At 40.8% G+C, this 12,773-nt stretch overlaps 1 pseudogene; it reads right to left on the bottom strand.

The window, feature by feature from the left end:
- LOC102821678 overlaps positions 1-12,367 on the bottom strand; it is a 16,534-nt pseudogene extending 4,167 nt beyond the window's left edge.
- Positions 12,368-12,773: the final 406 nt, after the last annotated feature.

The following is a 12,773-nucleotide window of genomic DNA, read 5'->3' on the forward strand; positions in this document are numbered from 1 at the left end:
ATTCTCTGCTTTCAGCCAAGATCCATCGGACATCAGCAATGATATCCCTCGTTCCACGGCCTCTTCTGAATCTAGCTTGAACCTCTGGAAGTTCTCTGTCAATGTATGATTGTAGCCGTTTCTGTACTATCTTTAGCAAAACTTTACTTGCTTGAGATATCAAAGAGATTGTCTGATGATTCCACATTCCGTTGGGTCATTCCGTTGTATTAACCTAGGTGATGGGAAAGGCAATATGTAACAACACTAGTAATATATACTCACTTGGAATTAAAAAAATATATATTGTTTTTCAAATTATTGCATTGTGGTAAAGAATCAAATAAACTTGGCATGAGACAAGGGCATTTGACCTTCCTAACTCCACAAGGAAGGAGAATCACCACCAGCACCATCAGCTGAAGCCTGATTCCTATGAGACAGAGGTCAGACATACTTGTATCCTCTCTCCAACCTTAAAGAAAATTGCTGACACACAACAACAACAATCCTAACAAGAGTGCCATGCTCCTTATTAAAACTATCCAATCCACTTGGTGGGCTGCAAGAACCTCTTGTGCAAAGTCCTACAAAGTCATTTTGTGGAAATTACAAAGACTACAGCTGTTGCCAGCACTCATCTGTCAATTTGTCACATTGTGGTAGTTTGCATGTTGCTTTGATGCTGGAAGCTGTGATACCAATATTTTGTATACCAGTAGAGTCAGCCATGGAGGACAGGTTTCAGTGGAGCTTCCAGACTAAGACAGAGTAGAAAGAAGGAAAGGCAGACAACTTCTGAATGGTTAGCTGCTGAAAACCTTAGGAATAAGAGAACATTGTTGGATATAGTGCCAGAAGATGTAAACATTATGACTAGCAGCAAACACTGTCAGGCTGTGCTGGAAGATGAATCCCTCAGGTTGAAAGACACTTAAAATACCACTGGGAAAGAGTTGCTTCCTTAAAATAGAGTTGACTATAATGGTGTGAATGGAACAAAGCTTTTGAGACCTTCATTTGCTGATGGGGCACAGCTCAAAATGAGAAAAAAGAGCTGCAAAAATCCATTAGTAATCAGAACATGGAATGTACGAAGTATAAATCTAGGAAAATTGAAATCTGTCCAAAATGAAATGGAACATACAGAGATCAATATTCTAGGCATTAGTGAGCTGAAATGGACTATTATTGGCCATTTTGAATTAGGCAACCATATGGTTTACTATGCCAGGAATGTCAAACTGAAGAGGAATGGCATCACATTCATCATCAAATAGAACCGATCAAGATCTATCTTAAAGTACAATGCTGTCTGTGATAGAATAATATCCATACACCTACAAGGAAGACCAGTTAATACCACTATTATGAAAATGTATGCTCCAACCACTAAAGCCAGTAACGATGAAATAGAAAATTATTCCAACTTCTTCAGTCTGAAATTGATCAAACATGCAATCAAGATGCATTGACAATTACTGACTATTGAAATATGAAGCTTAGAAACAAAGAGGAAGGATCAATAGTTGAAAAATACGGCCATGGTTACAGAAATGTTACTGGAGATCACATGATAGAATTTTGCAAGAACAATGACTTTTTCATTACAAATACATTTTTTTTCAATACGATAAAAAGCAACTATACAGATGGACCTTCCCAAATGGAATCAAATTGACTAGATTGGTGAGAACAGATTTGATGCACTAGACACTAATGACCAAAGACCAGAATAGTTGTGGAACGACATCAAGAACATCATACAGGAAGAAAGGAAAAGGTCATTTAAAAGATAAGAAAGACAGAAAAGACCAAAATGGATGTCAGAAGAATGGATGCCTGAAGTTTGCTCTTGAAAAGAAGAAATGAGGAAATAAAAAAGAACTGAACAGAAAAGACAGCTCGGAAAGGCAAAGTAAAGTATTATAATGAAATGTGTAAAGACCTGGAGTTAGAAAACCACAAGGGAAGAACATGTTCAGCATTTCTCAAACTGAAGAACTGAAGAAAGAATTCAAGCCTCAATTAGTAGTATTGAAGGAATATTTAGTCAGTGAAAACTGCATGGATAGCAGTGGAACATAAGCATCAGAATATTGAATATTGAAAAATAATGAAGATCACCAGAATATTGTCAGATACAGTGCAGAAAGTAAGTCCCTCAGGTTAGAAGGCACTCAAAATACAAATGGGGAAGAGCTGCCTTCTTAAAGTAGAGTTGACTGTGATGATGCGAATGGGGTAAAGCTTTTGGGAATTTCATTTGCTGATGGGGCAAACTCAAAATGAAGAGAAACAGCTGGAAACATTCATTAATAATCAGGACATGAAATTTATGAAGTACATTATAGAATTTTGCAAACCAATGACTTCTTTATTTCATATACCTTTTTTCAACAACATTTAAGAGCACATGGACCTCACCAGATGGAATACACAGAAATCAAATTGACTACATCTGTGCAAAGAGACAATAGACAAGTTCCATATCATCAGTCAAAACAAGGCCAAAGACCAACTGTGAAAAAGACCATCAATTGCTCATATGCAATTTCAGGCTGAAGCTGAAGAAAATGAAAATAAGTCCACGAGAGCCCAAATATAACCTTGAACATATCCCACCTGAATTTAGAGATCATTTGAAGAGCAGATTTAATGAATAAGACACTAATGACTGAAGACCAGAGGAGCCATGGGATGACATCAAGAACATCATACAGAAAAAAAGCAAAATATCATTAAGAAGAAAAGAAGGAAAAGACCAAAATGGATGTCAGAAGAGACTCTGAAACTTGCTCTCCAGCAGAGATGCTAAATCAAATGGAAGAAATGAGGAGATAAAAAAGTTGAACAGAAAATTTCAAAGGACTCTTGAGAAGACAAAGTTAAATATTATAATTAAATGTGCAAAGACCTAGAGCTAGAAAACCAAAAGAGAAGAACACACTGAGCAGTTTTCAAGCTGAAAGTTTTTCTGGCTTTCTCCACTTTCAGCCAAGATCCATTCAATGTCAGAGATGATATCCCTACTTCCACGTCCTCATCTGATTCTGGATTGAATTTCTGGAAGCTCCCTGTCAATGTACTGCTACTATTATTTTTTAATTATCTACAGCAAAATTTTATTTGCATGTGATATTAATTATATTGTTCAATTTCCACATGTCATTGGGTCACCTTTCTTTGGAGTGAGCATAATATGGATCTTTTCCAATCATTTGGTCAGGTGGGTATCTTCCAGATTTCTCGGTATAGATGAGTCAGCACCTCCAGTGCTGCATTAATTTGTTGAAAGATTTTCATTTATATTTTGTCAATTCTTGGAGACTTGTTTTACACCAATGCCTTCAAAGCAGCTTGGATTTCTTCCTTCAGTACCACCAGTTCTTGATTATATGGTACCTCTTGAAATGATCAAATGTCAACCAATTTTTTGGTACCGTGACTCTGTGTATTCTTCCGTCTTCTTTTGATGCTTCCTACATCATATAATAGGAGTCCTGGAGTAGCACTGTGGGTTAATGCGCCAGACTGCAAAGCCATTTGAACTGCAAGGTTGGCGGTTCAAGCTCCCCAGCTGCTCCTTGGAAACCTGATACAGGGTCGCTGTGGGTTGGAACCAACTCAACGGCATTTCGCAACAACAACACATCATATAATATTTTGCGCATTTGTTGTTGCTATTGTTAAGTGCCTTGGAGTCAGTTCTAACTCATAGCAACCCTATATAGTGTTTCTGAGGAGTGACTGGTAGGTTTGAACCACCAACCTTTTGATTAGCAGTCCCGTGTTTATCCTACAGTGCCACGCTAGGACTCAATTTTGCCATTGTTGTTGTTATTGTTAAGTGCCATTGAGTCAATTCCAACTCATAGCAATGCTGTATAGGGTTTCCAAGGAGCAGCTGGAGGGTTTGAACCACCAACCTTTTGATTAGCAGCCCAGTGCTTATTCTACAGAGTCACACCAACATAGAATCTTTCAATATTTCAACTCGAGGGTTGAACTTTTTCTTTAGTTCTTTCTGCTTGAGAAATGCTGTGTGTGTTCTTCCCTTTTGGTTTTATAACTTTATGTCTTTGCACATTTCATTATACTACTTTACTTTGACTTCTCAAGCTGCTCTTTGAAATGTTCTGTTCAGCCATTTTGTGTCTTCATTTTTTCCATTTTCTTTAGCTTCTCTACATTAAAGAGCTAGGTTCAGTGGTCCTTCTGACATCCATTTTGGTTTTGTCTTCTTTCCTTGCTTTTCTTTATCCAGGTGAAACTATCACCTGAATATATCTACCTGGTCTAAGCCTTCTTAGTTCGCCCAGTACTCCGTGCAGAGGTCAGGCCTGGAAATCTGCTTCGGAAAGATCTCAGCCTTGAAAACCCTGTGGCGTGTGGTTCTGCTCTGCACACGAGTCTCCATGACTTGGAATCATGTCAGTGACAACTAACAGGACCCGTGCACGTTCTAATCCGAAGACAGGAAATCTTCTTTATTTCTTTTATGATCGTTTTTCCCATGTGCTCTGTTTTCTGCTTCTGCAATGTTTATTTTAGTCATGGTTCTCTAGATACAAGCTTATCTGATTCCCTTAATCTATTCTCCTGCTCACTCTGTGTGTGTGTCTTTTCTTTTTATCTTTTCTTTCTAAATTATAGGGAAGATTCTCAAAGCAGCCTTTCCTGATCTAGTTTTATGCAATTCCTCACCTGTTGCTTGTTGTTTTCATTGCATTTTAAAATTAAGTAATTTTTTAAATTCTGACAGTAAAATGTCCGGTGTGGCATAGTTACCCATATTCATGCTAAGGATTGGCCTTTAGAGTTCTAGTTTGAGTATAAATTAGGGAATTTTAATATTTCTCAGTTTCTTACATTTGAACCCTGTGGTTCAAACCTGAATTGCAGTCCAGTGCTTTATCCCACAGTGCCACACCAGGACTCCATAATAAGAATAGACAGTGCTTTATATTTTTTTATATATCTAGTAATTTTTTTCTCTATTTGCTCATCTTCACAGTGGGACATTGATTTATATTTGTTTCAGGTTGTGATCTGAAATGAGTTTCACAAAAGATTGCTGTTTTTGTTCAATTCCTACTCATAATGACCCTATGCAGGGTAACAGAGGCTGTACATCTTTCCAGGAGCAGAAAACCTCATCTCTCCTACAGAGCAACTGCTGGGCTTAAACAACCTGTGCTTTGGTTAGCAGTCCAGTGCTTAGCCTACAGAGTCACAGCACTCCCTTTATAACAGATTATGTGGATCACTTTCAAGCATCGTGGTTCCAGGCAATGGTGAAAGAAAGAAAGAGATTGTTTATAGTTATTATATTATTATCATTTAGATTTCTAGATTGGGAGGTCTAGCTGGTCATGGGTAGGGTAGGGAGAGATCCTAAGGAGAAGGGAGAAGTTTGCTGCTTTGCAGGGCAACTTCTTTTCAGTATTTGCAGAAACAGCCCAAGTTCCGCTGGAGGAGTGTATCTTGTCTCTTGCTACCAAAATGTCCATGTTATGAACCTCCTGACCAACGTTGCTGCTTTTCTTTCTCAACTAAAAGAAGTCTTTGATTATCTCATTTGGAATTTGTAAGGAAAAAGTTAAATGCATGGTTTCATATTACCTGTAAGTAAAACTCAGAATACTGTAACTTATATTTGGCACGTGGGTCAGAATAGAAAACTGCTTTATTCACAGACTCACCACTAGATGGGGCTACTAATGAACGGGAACAACGCAATTGTCTACGGGGCAATCAAGAACCACTGCAGCAAGTGCAAGCACAGGTTGTGAGCTTGTATAAAGTTTGTATGCGCTTGCGCTTTTATGAATGAATGTGTCCGCACAAAAAGATTAGTGCATGAATCTTCCCAAATAGCAATGTTGGTTTCCAAGCATACACATATGCAAACACATGCATGAGTTTCAGCACCCTGGAAAACATGGGAACAAAGCAACATGATATGAACTTCAAAAAGCTTACCTATCAGCCATGTTCTGGAATCTGTCCCTCGGCTGGGAAGGTTACTTGCAGAGTGTGCAGAAGACCCAACCCTGGAAGAAGAAATATATACATCAGTCCTGTGCAAATCCAATGTCCCGTACAAGCTTTCAAGAAGGTCTCAAAAGGTTGGAAGCTGTAGAGAGCTGGTCTCAGCACCATTCCCCTGAGTGCCCCAAGTTTCTAATAAGATGTCCACATTAGGATATGACCTTCCTGCATCTGTCCAGATGGGAAACACCATATGTTTTCACATGATGATAAACAACTGATTTGAGATTTTTTTTTTTTTTTAATCATGCTAAGAAAGAAACATCTACAAACATCCTTTAATAATCAGATCATGGAATGTACAAAGTATGAATCTAGGAAAATTGGAAATTGTCAAAAATGAAATGGAGCACATAAACATCAATATCTTAGGCATTAGTGAGCTGAAATGGACTGGCATTGGCCATTGTGAATCTGACAACCACATGGTTTCCTATACTAGGAATAACAAACAGAGGAAGAATGCGACAGAGTGATCATCAAAAAGAACATATCAAGATATGTCTTGAAGTACAATGCTTCTGTGATAAGAAAATATCTATATGCCTACAAGGAAAACCAGTTAATTACCACTATTATTCAAATTTACCCACCAACCACTAAAACCAGTGATGATGAAATTGAAGAATTCTACCAACTTCTTCATTAGCAACCTGTGATATGCAGATGATACAACCTTGCTTGCTGAAAGTGAAGAGGACTTAAAATAGTTACTGATGAAGATTAAAGACCACAGTCATCAGTATGGATTGCATCTCAATGTAAAGAAAACAAAAATCCTCACCACTGGACCAATAAACAACATTCTTATCAATGAAGAAAATATTGAAGTTGTCAAGGACTTCATTCTTCTTGGATTAACTATCAATACTCATGGAAGCAGCAGTCAAGAAATCAAACGATATATTGCATTAGGTAAATCTGCTGCACAAGACCTTTTTAAAGTGTTGAAGAGCAAAGATATCAGCTTGAGGACTAAGGTGCACCTGACCCAAGCCATGTTATTTCCAATAACTTCATATGCATGCAAAAGCTGGACAGAGAATAAGGAAGACTGTACAAGAATTGATGCTTTTGAGTTATGGTGTTGGAGGAGAATATTAAAAGTGCCATAGGCTGCCAAAAGAGATCTGTGTTGGAAAAAGTGCAGCCAGAGTGCTCTTTAGGAGCCAGGATGGCCAAACTTCATCTCTCATACTTTGGACATGTTGTCAGAAGGGACCAGTCACTGGAGAAGGATATCATGTTTGGTAAGGTGGAGGGTCAGAGAGAAAGAGGAAGACCCCCAGCGAGATGGATTGGCACAGTGGTAACATCGATGGGCTCAAGCGTGGCAACAATTGTGAGGTTGGCTCAGGACCAGGCAGTGTTTCGTTCTGTTGTGCAGAGGGTTGCTATGAATTGGCACTGAGTTGTTGGTACCTAACAACAACCAACTTCTTCAGTCTCAAATAGATCAAACATGCAATCAGTATGTAATGGTAATTACTGGAGATTGGGATGTAAAGCTTGGAAACAAGAAGTATCAGTAGTTGAAAAATATGACCTTGGTGATAGAAACTATGCTGAGATCACATGACAGAACTTTACAAGACCAATAACTTCTTCATTGCAAATACCTTTTTAAAGCAATGTAAAGACAATTACACACATGTACCTCACCAGATGGAATACACAGAAATCAAATTGACTACATCTATGGAAAGAGATAGTGAGGAAAACTCCATATCATCAGCCGAAACAAGGCCAGGGGCAGACTATGGAACAGACCATCAATTGTTCATATGCAAGTGCAGGCTGAAGTTGAAGAAAATGAAAACAAGTCCATGAGAGCCAAAATATAACCTTGAACATATCCCACCTGAATTTAGAGATCATCTCAAGAACAGATTTGATGTATTAAACACTAAAGCCAAAGACCAGTAGAATTGTGGGATAACATCAAGAACATCATACAAGAAGAAAGCAAGAAGTCATTAAGAAGACAAGAAAAAAGGAAAAGACCAAAATGGATGTCAGAAGAGACTCTGAAACTTGCTCTCCAGCAGAGCGATGATAAAGCAGATGGAAAAAATGAGGTAAAAGAGCTGAATAGAAAATTTGAAAAGGCAGCTCAAGAAGACAAAGTCAAAATTATAATGAAATGTGCAAAGACCTGGAATTAGAAAAACAAAAGGAAAAACCATGCTCAGCATTTATCAAGCTTAGGGAACTTAAAAAAAAAATCCAAGCCTCAACTTGCAATATAAAGGATTCTACAGGCAAATTATGGAATGATGCAGAAAGCATCAAAAGGAAATGGAAAGAATACAGAGTCACTGTACCATAAGAAATGGACATTGTTCAACCATTTCAAGAGGTAGCATATGATCAAGAGCTAATGATACTGAAGGAAGAAGTCCAAGTCCATTGAAGGAATTGGCAAAGAACAAGGCACCAGAAATTGATGAAATATAAATCTAAATCTTTCAACAAACTGAGGCAACACTGAAGGCACTCACTCATTTATGCCAAGAAATTTGGAAGACAACTACTTGGCCAACTGATGGAAAGAGCTCAATATTTGTGCCCATAACAAAGAGAGGTGACACAACAGAATGCAGAAATCATTGTGTAATATCATTAATATCACGTGCAAGTAAAATATGCTAAAGATAATACAAAAACTGCTACGACCATACATTGACAGAGAACTTCCTGAGGTTCGAGCTAGATTCGAATGAGGATGTAGAACCAGAGATAGCATTGCTGATGTAAAATGGATCTTGGCTGAAAACAGAGAATACCAGAAAAATGTTTAATTGTGTTTTACTGACTATGCAAAGGCTTTCAGTTGTGTAGATTGTGACAAGCTATGGACAACATTGCAGAGAATGAGTATTCTGGAACACTTAATTGTGCTCATGAGGAATCTGCACATGGACGAAGAGAAGGGAATGGTTTAAAATTAGGAAAGGTGTGCACCAGGGTTGTATTCTTCCACTATACTTACTCAATATATATGCTGAACAAATAATCTGAGAAGCTGGATTATATGAAGAAAAATGTAGCATCAGGTTTGGAGGAAGACTCATTAATAACCTGCGATATACAGATGATACAACCTTGCTTGCTGAAAGTGGAGTTAAAATACTTACTAATGAAGATCAAAGACCACAGCCTAAGGTATGGCTTGCACCTCAATGTAAAGAAAACAAAAATTCTAACCACTGGACCAATAAACAACATCCATATAAAGGGAGACAAGATGGAAATTGTCAAAGACTTCATTTTGCTTGGATCAGCCATCAACACTCATGGAAGCAGCAGTCAAGAAATTAAATGATGTACTGTGTTAGGCAAATCTGCTTCACAAAACTTCTTTAAAGTGTTGAAGAGCAAAGATGTCAGTTTGAGGACTAAGGTGTGTCTGACCCAAGCTATGGTATTTTTAATAACCTCATATGCATATGAAAGTTGGACAGTGAATAAGGAAGACCGTAGAAGAATTGATGATGTTGTTGGAGCTGAATATTAAGAGTACCATGGACTGCCAAAAGAACAGACCAATCTGTGTTGGAAGAAGTACAGCCAGAATGTTCTTGGTAGCCTGGAGGGCCAGATTCCTTCCGTCTTTCATAATTTGGACATATTATCAGGAGGAACCAGTCCCTGGAGAAGGATATCATGCTTGGTAAAGTGAAGGGTCAGAGAAAAAGAGGAAGACCCCCCAACAAGATGGATTGGCACAGTGGCAGCAGCAACAGACTTAAATGTACCAACAATTGTGGAGTTGGTGCAGGTCCGAGCAGTGTTTCATTCTGTGGTGCATCCGGTCGCTATGAGTCGGTATCAACTTGATGGCACCTAACAACAAAAATAACAAAGAGAGAATCTTAGTAGTCTCCTACTTAAACTTAAGAAATACAAAAGTCTTGTGTGGGTGGTGGTAGGGGGATCTTCATAGCCACACACCCTCTTCCCACTTATCTCAGTGGAGAAGCCTCCAGCTGCTCTCAGTCCCTTGCTCTGAGTACCCAACCCCCTGCCCATGGATTTTTGTTGTTGTTGCTGCTAAGTGCCATTGAGTAGGTTCCGACTCATATCGACCCTGTATAGAGTTTCTGAGGAACAGCTAGTGAGTTTGAACTGCCAACCTTGTGGTTCAAACCAACCTTGTAGTCTAGTGCTTATTATCCTACAGTACCACACCAGAACTATGTTGTTGTTGATAAGTGCTGTTGAGTTGGTTCTGACCCATATCAACCCGATATAGGATTTCCTAGGAGTGGCTGGTGAGCTTGACCTGCCAACCTTGCAGTTCAAACTGATTTTGCAGTCCAGCACATTAAACCACAGGACTTAGCGTTTGGTTAATTACCTACTATAGAGAACAGCCCACCAAACTGGGGACCTTAGGTACATTCCTTGCCTGTTCTAGTCTAATTTCCCCATGTGTCAGAGAGAAGTTGGTCTGGGTGATTCCCAGGAACCCTTTGTGCTGACTGAGGGGGTGTGTGAATCTGCAGGCTGTACAGCCCTGCCCCAGCCTCCAGCAGTGAGTGTGGAATGGAAGCTTCATCAAGTTCCCAAGAAAGACAAGGTTCCTCATTACAGCAGGCTTCCCTCATAATAGTTCCCTAGGGAAGGTAACTGAGCTCTGGGGGACCCCGAAATCTGCAGGAGGGAGTTCTCACTGCAGCATCATTAAAAGTTCAAGTGGCATCCCCAGAGGGCATGGAGATTCCCCAAGATTCATTAGACCCACTGCCCCCTGAGCCCAATTTGGTTGAAGGAAATGTTTAGTCTTTAATCCAGAAAAGTTTTTCTCTAAACATTTGAGCCTCACTGAGAGAACTTGGTCTGAGATAGAGGTCACAGGAGCAGAGACATATCTAAGGTATGTCATTGTTGTTGTTAAGTGCCTTCCAGTCAGTTGTAACCCATTAGTGACCCTGTATAGGGTTTCCAAGAAGTGGTTGGTGAGCCTGAACCACCGAGGTTGTAATTCAAACAACCCTGCAGTCCAGCACATTCACCTACAGTGCCACACCAGGACTCCTATCCAAGTGTGGCAGGTATGATAACATGTGCCCTGGGCACCAGTTAAAGTGGGGAGGGCACTACTGAACAGATTCTATTAACTCTGTTCAGCCCAAGGACATCCAGAGGTGTAGGGGGGCACGGGAGGGGGGGGCACTTGACCACAGGTGCAAGTCCAAAAGGGGCCAGAATGAGATGCTGAATGACACTCCAAAGCGACACAAATATGAAAGGTGCCTGACTGAAGCAGGTGGACAAGAAGGGGAAAAGCATTTTGCTGTTGCCACTGTCAGCATCCATTCATCTTGAAAGTGAGGTTCTTATACCACTGCAAGGGGCACAGTATCAGTGCTTAGCATAGGCGCTATTGTCCACAGACAAGCCTCTGCATGGGAGCCCTACACTGTCAGAGAAGGAAGGGTCCTGGAGGTCCCTCTTGTGCTGGGATCTGTACACACGAAGGAACAGCCTTGGTCAGGGGAAGGGGTTTGCCCAAGGACAAGCAGTGGAGTTGGTGCTGGAGCTCAGAGAGCTCAGAGGAGTTGGAGCAGGTGCCATAAACATCCCACAGGTGGTACAGCGATGACCACACACCCAGGAAGGAACCTAGAGGGAGAAGCGGGGGACTCAGCCAGGAGTGAACTGGGGGTCTATGTGTCGGGTACCCAGGAGCTGAGTTGGGATTCTGAAGAGGCCCCGCCACATGTGAGGAAGTCCTTCAGGAACAGCCCAGCCAGTCCCCAGCAGAAAGGATTGCCCATGGGGAAAATGAACATCTGTACCTGAGCAATGAACAGGCCTCGACAGACTCCGGTCTATGATGATCCAAGAAGCCTCCAGGATCAGGAGAAGAAGAGGAGTGGATGACTGCTCAGGGCTTGCACACTCTGGTTTTCTGGAATTTCCGGCAGGAATGACATGTTATAACTGTTTGACAAGGACAGAAGGAGCCAGGAGCTGCTGTTTACAGAGGCCCCTGTAGCAAACTCTGAAATTTCACCCCCACAGACACATAATGACTGTCCAGGGGCAATATCTAAATTGTGCTCCATCCCACCACACTCCAGCACTCAGGGGCAATCTCTCAGCTAGACCTCCACCAATTTCAACATGAGTAAGTGTTGATGGTGGCTACCAGTCAGCAGAAATGCCATATCCCTTCTTGTCCAGAAGCCTCAGTAGGGCGTTTTCATGTTTATGATGCCTCATAATGTTATTACACGCCTTATCTGGGGTACCTTTGATTTGCACCTTGGGAGCAAGTATTCCACTCTGCCCACTTCCATTCTCCATATGCCTCTTTGTCTACCATGCTTGAAGAGGAGATTAGCTCTTACAGGGTTAATAGAAATGCTCAATGGTGCCACCTTTAGGGCACTAGTCACCTGCCATACCTTAGCGATGTTGTTGTTAAGTGCCATCAAGTCCGTACCGACCCATAGTGACCTGATGCACAGCAGAAGGAAACACTGCCTGATCCTGGGCCAACCTCACTATTGTTGCCACGCTTGAGTCCATCGATGCTGCCACTTAGCCAATCCATCTCGCTGGGGGTCTTCCTCTTTTTCTCGGACCCTCCACCTTACCAAATATGATATCCATCTCCAGCGACTGCTCCCTCCTGACAATATGTCCAAAGTATGAGACACAAAGTTTGGCCATCCTGGCCTCCAAGGAGCACTCTGGCTGCACTTCTTCCAACACGAATCTGTTGGTTC

This window comes from Chrysochloris asiatica, unplaced genomic scaffold (assembly GCF_000296735.1).
Source record: "Chrysochloris asiatica unplaced genomic scaffold, ChrAsi1.0 scaffold00053, whole genome shotgun sequence".
In the NCBI taxonomy this organism is placed as follows: Eukaryota; Metazoa; Chordata; class Mammalia; order Afrosoricida; family Chrysochloridae; genus Chrysochloris; species Chrysochloris asiatica.